Here is a 13,405-nt window from a genome sequence, read left to right on the forward strand (position 1 = left end):
ATCTGCCTAGGATGGGAGAGGTTGTAGGTTTGGACTTCCAATTAGTCATACCAAAGACTTACAAAAATGGTACTAACATCTGCCTTGCTAGGCACTTAGCATGAGGAGGTTAGTGTTAGGACTGGTTAGCCTGGTGTCAGGATAATGTGACTGAGTGGAACATCATGCTTCATGTCTGCGGCATGATGCCCCAGTGCTGGACATCACTATAAACTGCCACACTGCAGACATTGTAGCGATATGACTGAAAAATTGTTGAAGCTATGTTAAAAATCCAACTCAAACACACACACACACTAAATTGCAATGCAATGTTTATTACACACAGTTCCGTGTTCAGTTCGATTTTGTATTTCACTATGCAATTATTTCAGTGCTAAGTATGTCATTCATACTATTAACTCCTGTCTCTTTATTTCAGTTTTAACCTGTCAGTGGTAACTTTTCAATGCTACCACTTATCACTTATCACTTAACTCGAGTGTCCTTTTATCTATTTGAGTTTTCACAGGCCCAGTGTCAGTGGTAACTCTGTCAATGCTATCACTTTATACATGTGTCTTTTTATCTACCTCAGTTTTGACAGGCCCAATGTCAGTGGTAACTCTGTCAATGCTATCACTTTATACATGTGTCTTTTTATCTACCTCAGTTTTGACAGGCCCAATGTCAGTGGTAACTCTGTCAATGCTATCACTTTATACATGTGTCTTTTTATCTACCTCAGTTTTGACAGGCCCAATGTCAGTGGTAACTCTGTCAATGCTATCACTTTATACATGTGTCTTTTTATCTACCTCAGTTTTAATAGGCCCAATGTCAGTGGTAACTCTGTCAATGCTATCACGCAATACGTGTCTTTTTAACTACTTCAGTTTTAAATGGATCTGTTGCTATTTAAATCATTTTCACCAAACCAGCTACAATTTTTTTCATTTGTAATCATTGCTACTTTGGACTACACCTATATCACTGATCACTTCTCTATCAACATAGACTTTTGTATGCATTTCTGATCGTTCATCCTCAGCGTGTAATTTACTGTAAAACTCGGTGAATGTAACATTCCGTTTATCGTTTGATTCTATAATTCAAATAAGTAATTGATACGATCATGGTTATTTTTTGGCATCATTTATCCTTCTGGTTATCACTTTTATGTTAATCTTGTTTGCAACTTTAACAATGTATTTGTGTTAGTCTTGATTTGGCTATTAATTCCAGTAATTTGGTGTTAAAAGAATTAGAGTTTTAACCTTTTCATGGTTATGTTTGGTTTCGTTACCCTATTCTCTTTGTTATGTCTCTAACTGACACTTTAGTGTACCATTCGGTTATAATGATTTTTAAATTCATTTTCTCATTGCCATTCTCCAATGCATATTTTTCATTGTTTATCCTCTGTTCGATCCATTATAAATTTTGGTACATTGTAAATGTCACGTAAATTGGTGCTTCAGGTATTTTGTAAGGGTCACGCAAGATGGTTAGACGCGAATTGTTAAGGCCTAGATCACTGTCAGTTGTTAGAACAAGTATTTAGTATTTTGTTATTGTTATTATAGTTATTGTTGTTTGTCTTGTCTTGTCTTGTTTTCTAGTTGATTATTTTCTCTTTGTTTACTAGAAAATAAGATACAAAAACATTTAACAGAATATCTGTTTACGGTGTGGAATGATCCCAATATTACGAAAGAGGAGTCAACAATAGATTTTTATCGCTATATAAGCTGGACCATAGCTCTCGAAGTGGCATCCACTTTGTTTCATCTTTGCTCAGTACGTTTTCTTTTAAGCCTGATATTTTCAATTGCACAGCAAATCTGCATGAATAGTTATATAGACAATTTCAATGTTTGGGAATTTGCATGTATTTACTTTACTGTGAAAATTTATTACTTCAAACCCTTTTTGAGTGTATGTAATAGAAGCAAACATTGTACAAAACATTTCTGTATTGTTAACCAGCAAAGACGTGATCAAACCATAATAATTTTTATTAGTATATCTTTATTATATTAATTTGGTGCATGGAACTTGATAGATGACTTGGTTACAAATTATCACAAAACTACTACCCAATTCACTGGAGTCTTTTATAAATAATTCGATACTGAATCCTATCCATTTCGACATATAGTTGATCATGTATGCTGTGTAGTTATTACTTGGAGTGATTTTAACGTTTGAGGTGTGCTTCAAACATTTAACACCAATACTTTCTTCGTCGGCACAATTTGCAGTCATTCCCTTTTTTATGTTTTCTTGTACATTTCGAGATTTGTATAGCCATCAGGAATTCTAGCAGTTTTGGCTTATTCTCATCATTGGTATTGTAGAAAGTGTAGAAAAGAGATTGTTTCCATTTTATAGCTTTATGATATTAATTTGGTTCGTGAAACATAATAACGTTTTTGCTTACAAAACCCCCAAAACAAATACCCAATTCAATAAATACTTGTAATTACTTTTCTTAATCATAAAGCTATTTTTCTAGGTCTGTGCTAGCCCTAATGTCATAGTGCATCTGTATTGTTCACATTTCATTTCTTTCGGCCTTTGCAGTTTAGAAGGTATATGAGCACTATTTCAAAATGAAAACAAAGGTTACTTTGCCATGTAATTGTTTAAATAAAAGATTTGATTTCAAAGCTACGTCCTTTGTGTTGAGAATATACACAAGTTTCATCGAGAACTTTTAGAAAAGTGCAAGAAAAACGGGGATAGAAAAAAAACAAATAATACAATAAGAAGTATCTTAACAATGGAGACATGAAAGTATAGATGAATGGAAAGATTATTCAAACTGTATACGAAACATAGATATCACAATGATGAAACCTAGTGGATTTCACAGATGACTAGAAATATAACCTATGAGAATAAATAGACAGCATCAAGTCTGATCATCTTTGAAAATAGTTGAATGCCGCCAGTTGATTTAACAATCGATGGCTTAACTTTGTAAACACTTGAAGGTGCAAGTTAGGATGGACTTGACACTATTCATGTCATATTGTGTGCTTCGTTGGATGTATCTGATACCGATCAGTGGAGAAAATCATTCCAATGTTTTGCCCATTTGTTTATTTTTTCACGTCGCTGATCCGTTAAACCGTTTCCACGTATCGCGTTTGTAAAATGATCCATTACTCGTTCGTCTACACAATTTATTTTCGAAAATGTAATTGGTTTTAGATCATGAAAGCTGGGTTTATTATTTATCAAATAAATTCCATAAATAACCGCGGTTACAGGATACGCTCTTTCATAATACGGTTTTCAATACCAGTCAACATCCCTGGTTTGGAATTTTTATCTAATAAGGCTTTTTTTTTTTCATTATAAAGGATAGGGTCACTTTTGTCAGTGATAATCCAAGTATCGTCTACTTCCTAATAAACTTTACTCTGAAAAAATATATTTGATTGTCGAAATAATTAACAGTTGTCGCCGCTCGTTGGTCGTTCATTGTAGCATCGATGACTGGTGTTATTGCGTATGATTTGAAATGTTGACCACACATGATTTACACCATCTATACGAAATTCTTTCTTAGAATCACAAATACTTTTAATCAGAGTTTCCGTCTATCAACTAGAGCTCGTCTTCGTGGGTCAGGGATTCTTCTATCAAGATCGAATCTATATTCAATTTTCATCTTAATCTCTGATAAAAACTTTCCCATTTTATAATTAAGACAAATTTATATTTAAATGGAAATAGTATATATGCTGAAGATTATATCGCTAGATTTTCAAAAGAATCATTTAAACAAATGAAATTATTATATAAATGGAGCAAAAGAATTTACGAAACATCCTATCATCAATGATTATGAGGCATCTGGTGATAGTATCAGCAGGCACAATCGACTAAAAGAACCAATCGCTTCTGTTAATAGTAGTGCTTATCTTCTATGTTCTGTTGGGGGAAAAAATATTTGTCACAGGTTCATTTACGAATGTTTTAACAGATTGATCGAAGACGGTCTTGTGATCAATCGTATTGATTCAAATCCAAAAAATGATGATTTAAGCCACTTACAGGTGGTTACACAGAGTCAGAATTCTGCATACGGTGATACTATACAAAAATTTAAAAAATTCCCGGAGCCGTTAAGCCCATGTATACTAAGACTGATGAAAAAATAACATTTAGATCTACAAGTAAAGCTGGTAAATATTGTGATATTCACCCGCGTTCGGTACAATATGTCACAGATAATATTACCAGATCGGCGGTTTGGAAGAAATATAAACAAAAAAATTACATTTCAGTATATGACGATTGGGTTAAATATAAACTGAAGAGAGATACCTCTGTCAAGCTAAGCTCTCTCAGGTAGAGTAATTAAGTAGTTACCCGCTGCTTATTGCATAATACTTTTTGTAAGATTTCAGTATCTCCCATTGTGCTAGATACAAACTGATGAAGAGAGATAACTCCATCAAGATAAGCTCTCTCCGTTCGAGTAATTATGTAGTTACCTCGCTTATTTCTGCGTAATTTTTATACAACTAAGATGTTACTTTTTGTGTTATCGTAAACTATTTATACAAATATACAATAATTTAACCATCTGCGTGATAATTCACACAACACAGTTTAAGAAAGTATTTCACTTTCCTCTGTTCACTCTCGAGTGCACTTCCAGACTGACTGAGAGAGGGTGATACTGTGTCTTCTAAGCCATGAATACGCCCACGCAGAATATTCGAGAAAATCACGTGATTGGTTCTACAAACAAACTTATGTCCAAAAACTAATCTATACATCAAATTTAGATCCAAAAATGTATTTGCACCTTAGGTCCAAAAACTGGTCTATACAAAAACTAATCTATACATCAAATTTAGATCCCAAAATGTGATATTGCACCATTTAGGTTCAAAAACTTGTCTATACATCAAATCGGGTTAGAAAATCACGTGATTTTCTGGAACTTTCGCCAATGCAAAATGACGGGGAATTTCCATCGTATTTTCTATAATGGCTTGGAATTTCCAAAAATAACTCATTTACTACGTATTTCTGTTGGGGAATTTCCATCGTATTTTCTAGAATATCAGTCAGTCTGGAAGTGTATTCGGGAGTGAACGGAGGTAAGTGCAATATTTATTTAGTAATCTAGAGATTGTGTTTGCGTTATATTGCATAATTGTATTATATCGTCTTGCTCGAGGAATACAATATATATATATATATATATATATATATATATATATATATATATATATATATATATATATATATATATATATATATATATATATATATATATATAATTACACAATTATATCAACAACTATGTGTCTGCGATATTAAAAAAAAATGCTTTTACTGTATATTCGTCAATGATATGTTTTAGTTTTGTTTGGCATTCACGTGCTTGATTATACCTGTAATGTTGCGCTGCACGTTGAACGTTGATCGAAATGTTCATTATATTTTAATTAGATGGGAATTTGGCGACTAATTCAAGACATCAATATCAAATCAAGCCGAGCTTTTTTTTCTTCGGGTTCCACAGTAAATGTTTCATCGTCGTTTTGCTCCAACATCAATAACATAAATCCAGGAGATCCACCCGACGGAGTTAGTGGATAACATCGTGAAGTTATGGTAGATATTGGAAATGTAACAACGCCAAGTACTGAGAGCCTGTATATACCGGTAACCTCAGCGGGATATTTAATGAATTTATTACGTGGTGACCATAATGCTTGTCCAGACGCTACTGTATATACTACACTGTCGGTAATATTTTTATGTCGGAGAGTGTAATATCGATGGTTTTTGGTTTTCCCAAAAAGCATCAACAATCCCATTTATTCTTTTACGAAAACCTAAAAATGTGTTCACATGAGTAGCATAATCAGTTCTAAATGAAGTCGTTTCATTAACTGAAACTAACGAGTTCATCATTGGAAGGATGTATTTTTTCGTTACAGCGTCATTATCTGACCAGTAATTTTATTATTAGACATATTGAGAGAACCAGTCATTGTATCACCGGATTTTTATACTCGATCACGAATGTTATCTAATATCGTTGACATAATAACACCAGGTTTAATCTTTCTATTATTATCAAAATACAGCTATGCTATATTCAGTTACCCCATTAATTTTTAACGATATCTTTTAATGAAAGATTGCTTATCTTTAATTTTCCTTGTTTATCTTGAAATACAACCACTTCTTTTGGATCTACATTTGCAAGATTTAATAATTCAGATATTTCTTTACTAATATGTTTACTTTTGTTTTGATGAGTTATTCCATCGTTTTTTTTTTTTTTTGGTTTGTTGTTTATGTTCAGATGAAGATCTTCCGTAAATATCTACCATTATACTTTAGGATTTGTTTAAAACGACGCGTCTACTTGTATAATCATGCACGACTTCATGTGGTGGTAATGTTGATGATGACAGAGCGTCGAGTACAGAAATTACTTCACGGCCACATATTGGCGGATCGGTTATGGTTTGTGTTGGTAATGTTCAATACTAGACTGGAGTTTTTATTGTGTTTACGTAATTTATAAATTCTTTTGGTGGAGCCAGCCCATACGAATAATTAATTCCACGTGGATCAATCGCATATGCAACGCAATGAGTACCAGGGCCAGAACTATTATCGAGATTAATGATACCGGTTTCAATATTGTTTGGTTGTTTTGGTAATTGATCACGCATAAAAATGCCTCTCAAACATTTTATATTTAATTTTTTGGCAGCATCAAGGAAATCGAGATTTGACATTGGAAAGATTAACGAAGTGTTCCTGGAAGTCTCACTCCTTTTCCACATCGAGAAAAGGGTTCCTGGTAATATTATACCCCCACCGCATCTTTTTTTGAATCCTTGTCCTGTTGCCATCTTTAATGCCATCCCAGCAGCAGTTACAACAGCACCAAGTGCAGCTGCTTTTGCGACGTCTGGGACTGCAGCGGCTATTAACCTGGTATAGCTGCAAAAAGTGGAAATATACCGCCTGTTTACATTGAGTCTTTAACTGCACCAGCAGAAAGATTGAGTTTAACGCCTGTTTTGGATTGTTTGGCGCTATTGAAATGTCTGAGTTGACGTTCTGACAATGATAGTTTATTTTGGCCACCTTCAAGTATCATGTCTCTATCACTGATTATAACTGCATTTGCTCTATAATTAGCGCCAGCTTTCTTTACACGAGCTTTAAAATGAATATCAACAACAGATTGTTTTAATAATTCTATATGTTCCAATGAAAAATAATAGATCGAATACGGAATTCTAAATTCTAACTGATATTTGTAAACCAGTGTCTATATTTTGATCACTCCCCATAAATGTTATTAAACGATAATATGCACGTGCTCTATGATTATTTTCAAAATTTAACAATATATCTTCATCTGGTTCTTGATGTTCATTTATCCGTAAAGAAAGTTTACTTAACCTCAAGGTCATCTAATATCATATCCCTGCGTTCTTGTGAATTTACTCGATCATGATCTTGTAAAGCAATAAAGATATGACTTGGTGCAGAAACTCCTTGTTGTGATGCTATATGCCATGTAAATAACCCAGCAACATTATTTTGAACGCTATATGAAGTCATTGTCAACCATAATGACAATTATTTCCCGCCTAAATTCATAAAACTAATTAACTTTTCTTCTTCAGCAGTTGTTGGAGTCATTAATGGCATCCACAGTGAAAGTTCTGTTAGTCTTACTTTATCAGCATCAGCAGCAAGAGCGGCTAGTCGCCAGAGTGCATCATTGGCAGTAGATTTTCTTACAAGTACAACTGTATATTTAGCTCCAATGATAACCTTTCTGACATTTCTACGATATCCAAAGATATAAGAGAGTGGAATTTCGCACGAACACTTTTTTTATTATCCTTTAACACTGATTTACGCACAGCAAAACCTAAATTATATTCTAGATTGGTGTTAATAATCATGTTTTCAGCGTCAATGCCAGCAGCGCCTGTATTGTTTCTTGGTCGTCTTATAATATACGGTCCATGATCAGGACTGTTAACATTATCTTTAAAAAAAACATCATTGACGGACAAGCTGATCTTTTATAATCATCTGAATATCTAGCCAAATTTAATATCGTTGTAGCAACATCAACGTCTTTTTGAATTGTTTCAATATTTCTTCGTCAATTATGTACGTAGCGCTGTCAAACAATGCCATAATACCATTGTTAACAAAACCAACTATGTCATTAGCATTATGTGCTGTATCATCATTTTTACATTTTCACCTTCTACTTCGATAAATGCTTCAGCAGGTAAGAAATATCTGCTTGTATCTTGAACTTGTAGTTCTATTCGACCACGTGCGTCGTGAGAACTGGTGCGTCCATATCAAATGCTGGATTGGATATACGCTTGAACATTTTTTTTTAATAACTATCTTCGTCTAACACAAAGACCACTTCCTGAAATAAAACTTGTGTTTGCCGGCATAATTTCATTAGTCAACTTTGCAGGAACAACTTCATTAACAGCTAACTCTGTTAGTTTTTTATTTGCATTTTGATTTATTATTTTACTAATATTTGCAGGCATAATTTCAGTGATGGGCAATTTTACTAGCTGTGGTTTTCTTCGTACTAATCGAGCTAATATTTTTTGATTGATGAAAATGCTTTACCGACAACATTACCAACAGCACTGATACCTTTATCTCGAATAGTTTCAATAGCTTTCATCCCTAATTATTTTGCGATCGGTACTGCTTTTGGAGCCATCCTTCTGAACAAACCCATAACGACATCACCGAGTCCATCTCCATAAATCGCTTTATACGTTATTATTCGCGAATGTACTACCCATATTACTAAAGGTCCACGTTGAGCATTGGTTATTATCATTTTTAAATTACAAGTTGATTAATTAATTGTTCTCAGTCGTTGTAATAATCATCGACAATTTCATCAATGAGAGAATGATAAGCATTGCGATATATAGCCCAGCCTGTAAATAATCAGATAGTTCATTAATAATTTCTGGAGAATTATTTCCTGCGCGTTTTCCTCCGATCAGGACTTATAAGTGATCACCATTGGCAACAACACTGTCAGGACAAGTTCCTAATCCACTTCCTGTTTTCGGTTCAGAGAGTTGTGTCTATTTAAACAATTCAGCAAGGATATCTTCTTCTTCTCGCTGCAATTCTTGTTTTCTTTTCATTACAGTATTATAAAATATTTAAAAGGTATACCTCTGTATTTTCCTTCATAAAGAGAAGCAAGAGGTTCATTATCAACAAGGACAACACTTTTACTCCAACCATTTTCTGACAAACATACAACATGTTCAGGTTTTAAATATTTATTTCTTTCGTCAAATTTTGCTGCAGTATTTGTTTATTTATTACCAGAGATAAAACAACTGATCTAAAGCCTCCGGTGTAAATCTACTTTTAAATTTAATTATTTTCTATTCTCTTTCTTGTTGTTATTTTCTATATTCTCCTTCTTGAGAAATTTGAGGAAGTTGTCAACGAGGAGATTGTTGTTGAGGAGAAGGAGATTCTGGTTGAGGAGAAGAATACTGTGGTTCTTCTTGTTGCATCACATAATTTTTAAATGTTAAAAAATCCGCATCATCAATAGTAGACGTTTTATTAATAAGATCTATATTTTTATCCATTCATCTTTTGTCCAAGATTTAGCTCTTTTTTTCTTACATATTTTCCCATTTTATCATAATTTCTAGCCATATCTAATAGTTGACCATGATTCGCACACCCAATAGCTTGTAAACCCTTAATTTTAAATGCACCTCTAAGTTTATCTAATTGTTGCTGAGAAGATTGATCTTCAGGTTCTTTTTGTCTTTTAGATTTAGCATATTCTTGCACATCTGAAAAATACTTATCTGTTCTATCTTTGTATGCAAACTAATTAAGATCATCATCTCTTACTTGATTACCTCCTTTATTTAATCGATATATCCACTTGTACCTAACTTTTTTTGGCCACTGGATTACGAGCATATTCAGGTTTTAAATATTAATCTCTTTGATGATAACTCGCAGCTGCAAATACAGCTAAATCGTTTATTTTTTTATATCTCTCTACTTCATTAATAGTCTTTTCTGGTTAAATCTGTTAAGCAATTTAATTGTTTCTTTCATTTCGTTCTTTTTAAGTGGTTCTTTTCCAACAGTGCCTTCAAGATCTTCTTCAAGTTGAGGAGCAGGTAGAGGTTGAGCAGCAGCTATTCCAACTGGAAGATCTCTTAAAATCGTTTTTGGCTGTTTGGTTCTTCTTGCTATCTTTTCAGTTTGATCAGCAGTTTGTCTTACTGCCGGAAGAAGGCTTTCAATGGCTTCTAACCTTCGTAACAGGTTTTAATAATTGTACCTTTCTGTATATTCAACTCGTGCTTCTTGACGATCTTGCAGTCTTTGTTTGAGAGCATCGCGACAGGAAGATATATTCTAATTGCTTCTAATCTTTCTCGAGCTAATCTACTAGTGTAAGATTCCATTTTGATATAATAATGTTTTAATTTCTCACACATTTATTGCAGCAGGGAGGGTGCGACCACAAATGAGTGTCCAAAAGGTAAACAAAAACACGCATACAAATTCTGAAAAACACGAACGACAAAGATGAAGTAGCAAAATGAGCTAAAGCAATTAGAGAAACTCTGTTTTGGTTAGAGGCTTCGGTTTGACGTTATTGACCTTATATTTTTCATTTTTCGTATGACGTTTAATTTTCATAAATGGAGTTCTAAACAAGCGGTCTGTTCACCCTCTCTGCTGCTATGGATGTATGTTAAAACATTAAATTTGGCATGGATGATAAATATGAGAATAAATACTTCATGCACGAAAGCGTCAGGCTTTCAAGTTCAGATGTAAATTTGTACTACAAATATGTTTAATAAGAGCACGTTACCAGTGTAAGATGATCATGATTTTCAGGTTTTTCACCAGACATTGATTGGTACGTGATATTTTGCTTTTAAATTATGTGCATATAAATAATAAAACATCATTTTCTCGGCAATCTGTTGTAGACGCGTGTCGCCTACTTCCATTTATCTATTCTGTATCCCCACAATACAAACAACTGGAACTACTTTATTTACTGTTGCATGAATGATCGGACCGAAAGAAGTTTAATTGAAATAAGTGTAGCATTGAACTAATCAGGACTGGTTTCAAACTTCGCACTTCAACACCAGTCTTTTCAGAGACGTTTAAAAGAATACTGTACTAACCACCTGTTGTCTGGTAAACATTGCAGCCTATCTTTAAGTTTAACTTCGTCTGCATTCATAGGCAAATCAAGAAAATGTTTCAACAATGCGTTACACTGTCAACCAACTGCATCAACATAATTTTCCAAAAATTCGATATTGACACCAATCCAACATAGCGGTGAGAGTATATATTTGTAATAATTGTTGTTGTAGGGTTTAAATCCATTTTCAGCACAAGATAGGCTATACATGCTAGCCAGTGGAAAGAACCATCGAAACACGAGAAGCTACTGGCAAGCTTTCTCACGTACCCACATTGACCGAATCCGAGACTCGAACCCACGCAGACAGAGGTGAAATGGCATTGACCCTTGTAATAATTGTTATGTATATCTATAGTTTTTGTAATACCTGGTACATGATTTTATCTAATATTTATAAATCTTATTCATGGCTGTAATTTGTACAAAATATCTATAGTTCATCCTGGCCTACGTGACTTGGGTATAGTATGACATAGTATCTATAAATAAATGTTTACGTACCACATGTCGGCCAGTTCTGCGCGTCGGGTGATTCTGCGCAACGATACGTCATTTCTGTAAACACTGGATCACGTGTTATTTTGGGTCAAAAATCCATTTTGTATCAAGGAAGAACGATCGCAATTTAAATAACAAAAGTGATATTCATAAAGTGTACAAAAATATCCGGCATTTCGACTCGAAATGCATATGAAAATGTGATTGTAAATATCAACATGAATAACTCCATGATCTTCTTAAACCGGTAACCCAGAAAATCCGATTTACTATGTATATTTTAGAATCATACAAATAAATACATTATATAAAAAATGGAAATGTGTACCTTGAAACAATACTGCATTTTAATCAAAGTTTCCATTTTTTTCAAGAAGTTCTCGCACACGTACAAAATCGTCTGCTACCCAACGTGTCAACTTGCTGCTGGAATATAAATTCTCAAGAAATTCACCGGCGTATATGCTATTTCTAAATTCTTTAGTAATTTTTCCCCATCAGCAAGACGTTGTAAACACATTACATCATATTCATTGTTGTTTCTCTTCCACATAATAGATTATTTTTTTAATAAAATGTTGAACTTTACTTTTTACAAGATCGGTTTTGCCTGCTTAATATATCGTGGCATTATTGCGTTGAATTTTTGTAAAACTAGCTATAAACCTGACCTAATTACTCGACTGAAATGCTGATAGAAGCAGTCCTAAGTAATGCATTTCATTTCTATTGCCCGATTAATAAATATTACATCTTTTCAACGCTGTGCGCAGAATAGGCCGACATATCGCGAGTCAGGAAAACACGGGGGCGGTATCCCCTGTGTCCAAAGTTAATATTGTTTTGAACAGAATATTCTGGTGACAATTGCCTCTTTTCAAATGGTAAGCATCGCTGTATTTTATTTTCGTCAATCGGTCGAATTCGGTTTGCGTTTTGCTTCAATATTGGAGACGGAAACCTTAAGTGCGCAGAAATGCCCGACAACATTGTATGTGTTGACAATTAGCAATAATGATCTTAATAATCAGACTTAAAATGTGCGAAGTAACCTGAATATTTTTAAATGACGCAAAATCAATAGTATATGATGTCACGAGGGTCTATTACAAAGTGCAGTCGCAAAATACAAATGTATATAAGATGAAAGTTAAGCAATCAAATTCATTCTGATTTTGGAATCATTCACACTTATTTCGTTCCTGTTGTAAGCCTGCAGAAGAGTTTTGTGTTGTACTCAGATAGTTTTCGATAGGAAAAACATTTGTTTGGACTGTTCAGTGGAAATAGAAAGTGCTCATTTTGGACTATAATATTATTCTGGAATTGTTATAAATTATTCAAAGGATTTCTGGACAACACCATCTTGACAACATCACGGTTCTTGGAGGAACATTACATTTCCGGTATTGAAATTTATAAGGAACTTTTCATTAATTTCGGACTTTCAGAGATCTTTAAGGGGACTAGTTTGGATTCACTTCATAATACTCACTAAGGGGACTAGTTTGGATTCACTTCATAATACTCAAGTTCCTCTCACATTTCTCATTTATAACTTTGATAATTAAACTGTTAAGTTTTATAAAACTTGTTGGTTTTGCTTCTTTTCTATTGTGTTTGTGACTATAGAGTCGT

Source organism: Sinohyriopsis cumingii, chromosome 8 (assembly GCF_028554795.1).
Source record: "Sinohyriopsis cumingii isolate HCF-2022 chromosome 8, ASM2855479v2, whole genome shotgun sequence".
NCBI classification, from domain to species: domain Eukaryota; kingdom Metazoa; phylum Mollusca; class Bivalvia; order Unionida; family Unionidae; genus Sinohyriopsis; species Sinohyriopsis cumingii.